We start from the raw sequence: 12,482 nt of genomic DNA, 5'->3' as shown, positions 1-12,482 counted from the left end.
GTCGAATACCATAATGTCACAAACAGTGGCGAAGACAGACGTTGTACTGGGGCGGGGTCAGAGTCTCTCCTGTCAGACTGAAAGACCTGCTAAAACCTCTATGCCCTGTGCAGTCTTGACTAGCCAAGCGCTAGCCATTTACTGTTGATTAAATACTCCCCGTAAAATATTTTTAGTGGAGGTGTGGGCTCTATTCCTTCAGGCTTTGACCTTGGTGTCAGTGTTTGTTGGCTTCTTATGATATGACTATTAAAAATTAGGCCCCTCGGTTAACCCGCGTTCTTCTTGTTTATTACATAATGAGGGTCTCGAATTCGGCAACATTGATGCCTTCAGGTAGCATATGTGGGTTCATTGACCAGCTGCCTTCACCCGAAAAGATCACGTTCTCGTGATGCCTGCGGCAAAAAGGACATTCCACGTCCGCCGCCAAGGTCTGTGTGTGGTGGCGCTGGCTAACACTCCCAGGGTTCTACTAGGACGCATAAATACCCAAGAAAGTGGATGGGGAAACGGCACCGCGGTAGCTGGTAGAGCACTGCACGCGAAATGCGAAGGTTGTGGGTTCGGTTCCCACCTGCAGCAAGTAGTTTTTTCATCCACTTTAATTTCCATTAATTTATCGTTTCTTTATTTAATTTATTAAGCACAAGTAATTTCCCCTATGTTGTCCTTGGCGTCAAGTGTTTGTTGTCTTCTTATGGTATGACTAATAAAAATCGGGCCCCTCGGTTAACCCCCTTTCTTCTCGCTTGATACTTTTGGTTGGATTTCAGATAAGAGCTCGTTTACATCATTTAGATTATGCATAAGTCAACTGACAATTCAATTTAACATTTGTACAGTCATTGTAGTTGGAACAAATGGTTCTGTGTTCAAGATTGCAAAGCTACGTTACTGGTCTTTTCACAGGAGCAGGAACCCTTGCGAGTTTTCCTGTCCTGGTGTGCACAAACGATGCACGCCAATCCTTCGGTGCCGTTGATGCCAAAGGGCCTGGCCTGGGTTTACCTCCATCGCCTCCTGCGAGGCGCTGGATGTCCACACGGGCAGCACTGTGCCATGGGCCTTGACTTTCGCGGGGTTTCGGGAGCCACTGACTCCACGCTCAGCCTCACTTCACTTGGATTAGACGAGGCAGTGCTAGCTGCACCGACCAAGGGGGCAGGCAGTGGTACTGCAAGCTCGCAGCTAATGACCTTAGCAGCCACCTTTGGCCGAGGCAGCACCGCCCCGACACACCATATCGGCATACGTTGTGTGCTGAAAACAAAGGAAGAACACTTACGCGATTCTTTGAAAGAAATGTTTTGTTCGACCTTAAGCGCTAGTATTTATTTATCTTGTTTCCATTTGGGACATGACTGCGATTATGTGGCGTGCCCTCCCATCACAGCACAGTGAAGCTTGCCTTGACAATCATCTTCAGGGCGGTCATTTGCTCCACATTAAGCACACGTCAGCCAACCACGGCAGCTCTGTGAGCCGTGCCCAAACCTTTGGCATTTGAAACATCGGCAGGGAATCACTATATACGGTCTCACACGGATCTTAATATACAGTCTCAATGGACTCTGGTAGGTTACTTATGGCGAAGGTCAAAATTATGTGCTTTGTTGGGATTTCTCTATCATCTCGTCTCAGTATGATTCTCTGTATGCTGAGTACATCTTCCTCCTTCCATCCTTCAAGCAGTTCTGTTTCAGTTAGTTTCAAAAGGTCTTGTTCCGATATTACTCCACAGACTGTGTTAAGTGAATGGTGAGGAGAAATGGAGACAGGGTCAGGTGTGGATCTGCCAAAAGTAATTTTAGAGCAATTTTTAGAGCAAGTAAATTTGCGTTTTCTAGCAGTTTGGAGCAGAATAAATTTTATTTTGGAGCAATTGGAGCAGATAAAATTTCATTTTAAAGCAGTATGAAGCAGGCCAATCTGAATTTTGGTGGAATAATGAAATATGGCAGCACACTTCGAATTCACAACAAAACCTAGAATAAATCAACAGGAAGCGCATAATAGAAGCGTGCTTTACAGTTGTAGCATACTACATTATAAGAGTGCGTCGAGCGGTGGCAAGGCGCATGCTTTCCTGTAAAGCCCCAAACATCCATGACACTAGGATCAAACTATATATTATTCCCACACTGATGCTCATGATGACAGCGGAAAATGTGCTGAAATTATGCAGTCCAATGGATGTGGTAATATAATTTTTGGGTCACCACGTGAAACCTGCCAACTGGGGACCTCTAAATTCGGGAGGCTCTCCAAGCGGTAAAGAAATTGTCGACGAAAAAAAAAAGAACTTTTTTTGGGGTCACAGCAATGTCAGAAAAAACCCTGAATGGCTGCCAGTAAAGTTATAGGACATCTCAGCGATCGCACTGTGATAGGAGACAGTGTGTGCGCACGTGTATAATTAAGGAATACGTACCATACAGGTCTTGTCATAGTGGCAAATTTGGAGTTTTACTGTGCTTCACCACATAACACTGCTGAATTATGGCAAAGCTCACTTAAACAAACCAGGCAGCACATATTCGACTTTTGCTACATGCATACTCCTGAACGTATGTTTCGATATGAAGTGAACTGCACTGTCCTACACTTACTGTGCACAAAAGACAGATGTAAATCTGACTTCGACCAACTACCTTGCACAGAAGGCAAACGACACTGTTGTGGCTGCATAACGTATTTTTAAAAAATGATTATTTTATGAATATTTCTTTTTTTTTTCTTATTTGCAGTCAGTTAGGAGTCGTTTTACGAGAGATTTATGGCCATGTTCATACAATCGTAAGAATTGGTTGAAATTCGGGAGTCGCCCGGACAAATTGGAAGAGTTGGCCAGTATGCATGTCTCACCATAGACTAAGAGTGCCACAATCAATACTGGGCAAGCAAAACATAAAGTACTGTAAGATATTTTTATTGCGATAGTGATTATGTGGACACTTCAGGTGCATTTTTGCTATTGTCACCGTCGCGTTTTCCGTATAAAGTCTGGGGGCGATAACATCCTTGCCGTGCACCATATGCTGTATGTGCGAGTGAAAGCTTGCGAGGGTCAGCCAATGATGGCGGCTTAATCTCGCATGCACAAAGGGGGTAAGTGGGGGAGAAGGGCGCACTGTCTTCCATAGCGTGCAAAGCATGGAAGAAGGTAAGGAGGCGTTCTACTATGGCGGCTGCTGCGTATTGCACAACCGATCTTGAAAGCGATCTGCAATGGGGACAGACTGCAAGTGCGGATAGCTCAGTGTGCGCTGCATTTTCGCTGCGTAGTTCACATTGAAGCGAGGCAGCACGAAGGTCAATTCGCTTGCTGCTGCTGCCACACTTCCTCACTCTAGCGTTTTAACAGCGAGCTTCTGCGGTGATTGAGTGAGATGTGGTAATGTTTGCTTGGGTAAGCAACACGCCATACTTGTTAGTTTAGTTAGTAAGCAAATATTTACATGTTTATATGGCCAATAGAACTACTATCCTTACTTCGTATAGCTGTCTACTAATTTGCGATCGCATTCGATGCTTCACCTTTTGGGTGAAACTGACTTTTTATTCCAAATCCACCAGTAGCCCTTTGTCATAGGTAAAAATGGATCAGGGCTTGTGCATATGGGCATAAAACAGATTTGAATTGTTTTCCGTTTCACCGAGCCTGAGGTTAGAGATGCCCGCCCGCTGAACATGCTCCAACACGGGCCTCCCTAATATCTAGTTTGCTTGCAGCGTCATCAACCTACTTTTTCTTCTTTTGCGCCTTGGCAAGGAGCATCGCACCGCTCAACCGCAATCTAGTATACTCCAAATACAGCCACCCTGGCTGTGCCGACAGCAGCGACAACAGCCGAGCGTGGGCGCACACTGCCAGAAGCGCCGAAAAGTCCAGTGCTATAACCCTGAAAATTCCACGCGGGAGGCGTCGTCGCACAGTGTGTGCGGCATGTGAGCAGCTGCACCCTTTTTCAAAGAATGAATCCACTCGCTGCTCGCAGCCACTGCCAGAGCACACATGCCGAAGCCACCCTGGCACAACGTGGTGCAATTTTCGTCAATTTGCTGTATTTGGCACAATTTGGCGCTGAAATTTCCATTTGTATCAAAATAGCACAGTTGGCGCAGGAGACCTACCCCAGCAGGGTTGTCCTAAATCCTGATGAGGTGAGACAGCTTGCTATGCTGTTTTATTGCTCAGTTCAAGTAGCAAGTCACCACTAGTCATTTTCGTTGCTTTGTAACCTGGCCCTATTGTTTCAGCGAGAAATTTTGACACAAGAAATGGTGAGATTGTTTGAACAGTCTTGTCTGAATTTCCACAATGCATAGCGTGGAACTTCAGGAATGTTTTTATAGGTTGGTCGAAAAAGTTGAGTGTTCCACCGGTGGATCCCCTTTTCTGAGGGGGGCGATCAGGAAGCGGAGAGTAGCTTGATCCCATGGTATGTAGCATTATGTTCAGTAGTGATGCCTGCCACCCAACACCGAGCCCAAAAAAGGACGTGACGACATAAGGGCAAGTTGTGTACACGCCAGCAGTACATCATTGCTATAACCAAATATGCTGTAATCTAGGTTTATTACCCACACAAGGTTAACCCTTGCCACCGAAAAATTCGGAAGTGAGAATAAGTGAGTAGAAGACAGGAAAGATTGAAAGTGAGAGAGAAAGAAAAAGATCGAAGAGTGGGACAGGAAATGGCGACTGCCATTTCCTGTCCCTGGCCAAAGGGGGGTGTTGCCTCCACCAGGGGGCTGTAAAGGTCTGAGCATCCAGCTTTGGCTCAACCCCCAGGATCCCCTGTATGCCGAAGATGGCTAAGCCACGCACAGCTACACGCAGGAGGAGCCAACCCTTGTGAGCTTGGGTACATGGTGGCGGAACTCACCAAACGTCTGCTGATGCAGACACCTTTGCTGGGTATTTATGCGTCTTGACCTTAAAAAGTTAACGATCAGCTAATTTTGCATACGCCCTCTACTATAGCTTCGTGACTACGGAATGCAATGCTGAGCTTGATTTCAGGGCTCGATGTCCGGCCCCTGCGGTTGAATTCTGACGGGGGCAAAAAGCGAAATCGCCCATACAATTGGATTTAGGTACACATTAAGGAGCCCCCTTGTGGTCCAAATTAATCCCGAGTCCCTCACTATATGAAGTGCCTCATAATCAGATTGTGGTTATGGCACATAAATACACCAGAATATTAACTTCAAGTATATGAGTGTCACTGCATTTCACCAGCCTCCTCAGAAATGTGGCTCAGCCTGGAAATGTCAGAAATGTGGCTCAGCCAGAAATGTCCTCAGCCTGGAATTTAACCCACAGCCTCGTGTTTGTCAGCCGAACGGCACGGCCACTGAGTCACCACAGGAAGTGGTAAACACACGGGGTGCAATGAAATTTCATGAAATGCAAAATCTTCATCTACCTCGATGTAGCACAAGGCTACAAAGGAAAACCTGCAAAGGTTCCTCTGACAGAAGTTTCACAGCTGAACAGAAATTTGTCCTGGTCAAGGGATCGATTGCTTGGAAAGGGACCTTTCCGGTTGCAGGCCAGTAGGTCTACTTCTTTCTGCAAAAAAATATGTGCGCTTCCCTTGTAGCACAAGTATTTCACCTCTGTTGTCCTTGGTGTCAGTGTTTGTTGGCTTCTTACGATATGACAATAAAAATCAGGCCCCTCGGTTAATCCCCTTTCTTCTTGTTCATTACATAATGAGGGTCTCTAATCTGGCATCATCGATGCCTTCAGGTAGCATGCGTGGGTTTATTGACCAGTTGCCTTCACCCAAAAAGATCCTGTTCTCGTGACACCTGTGGCAGAAAGGACGTTCCACATCCACCGCCAAGGTTTGTGAGTGGTGGCGCTGGATAACACTCCCAGTATTCTACTAGGAAATATCCAAGAAAGTGTATGGGGAAACGGCGCCGCGGTAGCTCAACTGGTAGAGCATCGCACGCATAATGCGAAGGTTGTGGCATCGTTCCCCACCTGCAGCAAGTTGTTTTTTCATCCACTTTTTTTCCGTTAATTTATCATTTCTTTACTTCATTTATTATGCACAAGTAATTTCCCCTATGTTGTCCTTGGTGTCAGTGTTTGCTGGCTTCCTTCTTATGATATGACTAATAAAAATCGGGCCCCTCGGTTAACCCCCTTTCTTTTCGTCCCTTGTAGCTTGAATTTTTCCAAACCAATAAGTACCTCTACCATACCTTTTCGTTTAAGTGGATGGTAATGTTTTTTTCAAGGAGTTTTTTGTTTTCTTTTGTGTGTGTATGCATCAGTTTCATATACATTTCTTTTTGCATTAAAGAGAAGTGAATTTCTACAGCTGCTGGCAGCAAAATTTCGATTTGAGGGCAAATGTTATTTTTGTACCAGAAATACATTTAAAAAAACATTTTAAATACACCCCATTTGTAACCTTGCTCAAACATCACACAAGAAAATAGATATCCCAATTCTATAAACAGTATCTACTAGAACAAGTAAATGTGGACAAATATATGGCGTCTTAACAGTTTATGGCCGACATAAAAACCTTACACTGCTTAAGCAAGTTTCAAGTGCATCTATTCATAAATTGGTACATTTCGCACTGCTGCATACTTAGTCCTTTCTTTTTTTATGTTCACTTTGGATGTTCTCACTGATGCAGCTCACAATGTGTAAAGGGTATCATTTTCTTAAAATTTTCCAATATTTGGAGCTTGCTGCAGAAAAAAAAGATGAGGGCATAAATTTAAAAATCTGCTTGGCATAAATTTAATTTTCTATTTTAACTGCAACAAACTGCATCGAAATTGCTTAAGCGGAATCGGCTCAGCGCATTCCAAGTGCAACTATTTCTTCATTTATAGATATGTGGCTCCCTATGATATAAACAGTCACATTGGGAAACTGTTAGTTATGACAGAAGTCTAGCTAATAAAGTGTGCACTGAACCCACTGGAACCAAACTGAACTTTTCAGCTCATCAGAAAATTCTCAGACAAGGTTTATTGCACCTTTGTGGAGCTGTATTACAAAGGACAACTAGCTTCATTTGCCGGCATAAATAAAACAAAAACATTTTTAAAACTGGCACAGTTGTCAAACATTGCTCTTAGATACCCATAAGTGTATCGCAATGCGCTTAAATACCAAATGCACCCATATGTTAGAGTACCAGAGGCTCTTCTAGCAACGGATTATGTAATCATTTAATTGATTGATTAAACATCCCAAAGAAACATGGGGGCTAGGAGAGGCACTGTAGAGAGGGTTTCAGATTAGCTTGCATGAACTAATTTTGCAGTTTTGGGGCATAGCAATAAACAACTAAATGGGCTGCAGTTTCTTTACATGAAACCAAAGCTAAGCACAATACCATTACTTATTGTAATAGCAATTGTGCTGACACTCAAGCGAGTGTTTTTGCTGTTGCCATGCTGTCATGGTATTGATGGTGCATGCACAGTCTGTTTCGCTGCAGAGACGACCTAGCCAAGTGTACCAGCCATCACACTCCACTCAGTCGGCACTGCAGGGGAGACAGACAAGCGTTCCTTTCACTACTGGCATTGTGCCCATGCTATCAGTGTTCCTGCTGAACAGCAGCTGTGTACACACTACGCAGTGGTGGATACACTCATCTGAGTTGAATGGACCGCATATGTAAAGCAAAGACTATCTAATCCTTTCATTAGGCGTTGACTGTCTCGAGCACCGCCAAAACTTGCAACACTGCTGGTGGCACTACTCCAGGTTAGTGTTGAGAGATGCCCAGTAAGTGTCCACGGACACGGATGACGGACACAAGACGACACGGACATGTCTGTGTCGTCTGCTGCCAAACTGCTGAGTGGCTGGGGGCATCTGTCTCCTTCTCATGCATACCCCAGCCCAGCCAATCAGAACCTCAGCAGCAGAGAAAATGGACATAGCCATTAAGAGGACACTAACAAGATACCCCCCGGGGTTATTCTGCAAGGGATATTCCCACTGTGCAGAGCGTCTTTCATTACAACAACGTGTTCATCCTCATCAATACTTCTTTTTGGGCGAGTTGGTCGATCTTGAAACATATGGGTAACAATGCAAATAGACAACCACTAGAAGCGAGACCTGCACACACAAGCGCAGTGTGTATGTGTCTCCCTTCTTGTGATAGTCTGTTTGCACTGCTACTCATACGTTTAATGTCCATCCTCACCCCATGTATTGTTAGAACACCAAACTAGGAGCTAGAGTTGAGTTGAGTTGAGTTGAGTTTAGTGGCACATAAGCAACTTAGGCTATCATGCGCTAGGCATAGATTCTTTTTAAAAAGTTGGGACACCTCAGTGAGTCCTTGTCTGGGCAAGAGCCCGGAGAGTCCCAACAAATTAGCTAAAGACCTCGGCCTTCTCAGGGATGAGAAGGTGGATGAGGTGTTCTGTATTATGTAGTTTAACGCTCTGTGAAGTTTTAAAGTTTTATGAGAACTCCTGCTTCTTTTAAAAAGCTAAAAACACATGATACATCAACAAGCGCATCTTCTCCTAAAATCAAAGCTGGGTGAAAAGGGATGTGTTCTTTGTAAAATATGGTAAAAAACGTCTTCCTCAATGGTTCAAGTTTTCTGCATGAAAATAGGATATGGTTTACTGCTAGTTCATCTCCACATAGTTCACATTGGGGTTTGTCTTGCTTTGTTAGAATGAAGTTGTGTGTTAGGTGTGTGTGTCCTATGCGAAGACGGCACAGAATCACTTTTTTGAAACGTTCCTGGTGTGTGCAAGATTTCCATTCACCTAACACGGGTTTTAAAAGGTGTAATTTGTTGTTTACTTCATTGTTCCAAGCAGACTGCCATTTTTGCCTTAGTTTATAATGTATTAACTTCATGCAGTCGTTAGGAGGTATCTTTACTTTTGTGATTTCTTTGTGCCGGGCTTGTGCCGCGCATGCATCTCCTCTCTCATTGCCACTAATTCTGACGTGGCTCGGAACCCAGCATAATTTAATGTTCAGTCCTTGTGTGGTGGCGTTTATTAAATTGTGTATAATGCCTCCTAATAATGGTGTGACTGCATTTCTGGCATGAAGAGCTGTGAGTGCACTTAGGGAGTCTGTGTATATGATACTGTTTGCTAGGTTCTCCTTTATTATTTTGTCTATGGCTACAGAAATGGCGTAACATTCAGCAGTGAAAATGGATGTGCACTGCGGAAGTCTTACTGTTTTTTCCCAGTTCCCTTGTACAACTGCGCTTCCAACATGTTCGTTCGTTTTTGAACCATCAGTATAAAAGTTTGTGAAGCTGCTGTATTTTTCTTCTAGTGCAAGGAATTCCTGAATTATGTGTTGTGGCGGAGTTTGTGCTTTACGGAACTGTGTTAAAGTGAGATCGCAAACTGTGGGAAAGATGAACCATGGGGGTAGTGGATTTTGTCTGTGGGTAATGCCAGGTAATGTGTCCACTATGCCAAGATTCCGACACATCTCTTCAAATCGCAGGAGCAGTGGTCTTGTGGTTTGTGGTTTGTTGTTGAAAATTACTCGTGAAGGGCATTTTGTCACAAGGGGATAGCAAATGTGTTTTGGTAGAGATTGTACCTTAAGGATATATGCACAGGTTAGAGCGGTTCTTCTAGTTTCTAGTGGGGGTTAGTTTGTTTCAACGTAAAGGCTAGTTATAGAGGACGTTCGGTATGCACCGCGTGAAATACGCAAGCCTGAGTTATGTACTGGGTCTAGTTTTTTTAGGTATGTCGGTCTTGCTGAACCATACACTATGCAGCCATAATCTAAGGAGGAATGTACTAAGTAACGGTAAATGTGTAGAAGGCATGTTCTATCAGACCCCCAATGTTTATATGACAGTACTTTGAGTATATTTAGTGACTGCGAAGCTTTCTTTTTGAGAGTGGTTATATGTGGTAGGAATGTGAGCTTTTTATCGAAAGTTACACCTAGAAATTTTTGTTCTTTCTTTACTGGAAGTATGGTTTCATTTAGGTGTAGGGTGGGGTCAACCTGTAGGCCTCTTTTGAGTGAGAAGAGGACAGCAACAGTTTTTTGGGGTGAAAATTTAAACCCATTTTTGTCTGCCCAAATCGCTAGTTTATTCAATGTAAGTTGTATCTGTCTCTCGCATGTTGGTAAGCTGGAGGATGTGCATGCTATTTGAAGGTCATCGACATATACAGAATACATAATGGATCTAGGGATGATTTTTGCTATGGAGTTCATTTTTACTATGAAAAGTGTTGTACTTAAAATACAACCCTGCGGCACTCCATTCTCCTGGACGAATTTCTTCGAAAGGGTTGCACCCAGGCGCACATGAAATGAACGGTCGCACATGAAATCTTTCAGGCAGTTCAGCATCCTGCCACAAATGCCAAGCTCTGCTAGGTCGCGGAGAATACCAAACCTCCAGGTGGTATCGTAAGCCTTATCGATATCGAAAAAGACTGCTAAACAGTTTTGCTTGTGTACAAATGCTTCTCGGACTGTATTTTCTAGGCGGACGAGATGATCAGTTCTTGAACATGCTTTTTTAAATCCACACTGGTGGATGTCAAGGAGTTCATGTGATTCAAGAGTGAACATCAGCCTCATATTCAGGATACAATCAAATGATTTTGCGAGACAACTTGTGAGAGCTATAGGCCTGTAACTGCCAGGGCTGGTTGGTGGCTTTGCAGGCTTCAGAAACGGTACAATTACGGCTTTTTTCCAAGCCTCTGGTATTTTTCCCGATACCCATATTTTGTTGAAGAATTGTAAAAGTGCGTTCACAGCAGCGTCTGAGAGGTGAGCCAGCATTTCATAATGTATTTCATCAGGGCCGGGTGCTGTCTGTTTACCTGCGGACAGTACTTTTCGGATTTTGTGAAATGTGATTAATGCATTATAGGGCTCATTTGTACAGCCACTTGTAGGAAGTTTTATGCGAAGCATATTACGAGGGCTCAACCCAGCTCCTCAGGCGCGGCGGTGTCGCCATGAAACCACGTGACACCGTGACGTCACCACAGAGGAGAAGTGGCTTTGGCTCAACTCTTGCAAGATGGGCTGGGTGGGAATCGAACCAGGGTCTCCGGAGTGTGAGACGGAGACACTACCACTGAGCCACGAGTACGAAGCTTCAAAGCGGTACAAAAGCGCCTCTAGTGAATGCGGTGTTGCCTTAGAAACGAGCTGTTTCTGAGGCTCAGGCGTGCGTCGCTTGCTCAGGCGCACATTTCGTTGCCGCGCCAAACGCTGCGTTGCTCGACGCTCACCGCGTCCAATGCGGGGCGTCCAAGGCGAAGCAGAGTAACGCATGAGTTGTTTCTTCGTCTAGCCGAACCAAATATAGCCAAGCAACAGCAGTTCACCAAGTTAAACAGTGGTTCAACAACTAAAATAAAGGCTAGTATGCTTCGCATCCTGGGCTTAACCTTACCTAAGCCACAGCCATTTTTTGTTTTTCGGTTGTATGTTTGTGCTTCAGGAACGATTGAGTGTAGTGTGAGGAACTTGAAACATTCGAAAAATGTTGCCCTAGTATGTCTGCCTGTTCCTCTATACTTGTTTGTATGCCAGGAGCTGTTAAAAACGGGATTGTGAAAGGGGAGAAGTTGCCATTTAATTTATGGACTTGTTCCCACATTTTTTTGGATGTGGTTGAGCTGTTAATAAAGATATGTAGTTCTTCCAGGAAGTTTTCTCAGCATCTCGACGGATGCGGCGTGCGTTGGCTTTTGCCTTTTTAAAGTTTACGAGGTTATCATGGGTTGGGTATCTACGGAATATGCCCCACGCTTTGTTTTGTTTCTTTTTTGCTTCCTTACATTCCTGCGTGTACCAGATTTTATGATTATGTCGCACCACTCCCGAGGACTGAGGAATAGCTAGCAGCGCGGCATTAATAATACAGTTTGTGAACAATTTGTTTTGATCGTCGACATTTAGATTACTCGAGAAAACTTTTTCCAAGCTGGCCTGTTCTTGGAACAGTGTCCAGTTCGCTAGGTTCAGCTTCCAACGACGTCGTTTGCTTGGGATGATTTCTGGTGGGGATGATAGGTTAATTTTTACAGGTAGGTGATCACTTCCGTAGGGGTTGTCAACAACATCCCATTTAAAATTGGTAAAAAGTGATGGAGAACTATAAGATAAATCTAAGCAGCTCATTTTTCCTGAGCTCGGAGAGCAATATGTGTGTTTTCCTGTATTAAGCAGGCAGACGTTATTTGATAAAATAAAATCTTCTAGGATACGGCCTCTAGTGTCTGTTTGGTCACTCCCACAAAAACATGAGTGAGCATTAAAATCCCCTACTACTAAATATGGCTCTGGTAGTTGCTTAAAAAGTGATTCTAAATCATGAAGTGTAACATTTAAATGTGGTTCCAGATAAACAGTACATATGGTAATTGTTTTAAAATCAAGGACGGTCACTGCTGCAGCTTCATATTTCGTTTGAAGCCTGATTTCGTGAGTAGCAGCACCATTT

The 12,482-nt window shown here is 44.0% G+C and overlaps 1 protein-coding gene across 1 annotated transcript in view; it reads right to left on the bottom strand.

Annotated features, from left to right (window-relative positions):
- Positions 1–12,482, bottom strand: part of LOC139055931 (zinc finger FYVE domain-containing protein 21-like) — a 59,397-nt gene that overhangs the window by 39,735 nt on the left and 7,180 nt on the right. The gene's annotated exons all lie outside the window — the stretch shown is intronic.

Source organism: Dermacentor albipictus, chromosome 2 (assembly GCF_038994185.2).
Source record: "Dermacentor albipictus isolate Rhodes 1998 colony chromosome 2, USDA_Dalb.pri_finalv2, whole genome shotgun sequence".
Lineage (NCBI taxonomy): Eukaryota > Metazoa > Arthropoda > Arachnida > Ixodida > Ixodidae > Dermacentor > Dermacentor albipictus.
The sequence above is the reverse complement of the archived record's forward strand: the minus strand, read 5'-3'. Positions and strand labels throughout refer to the sequence as shown.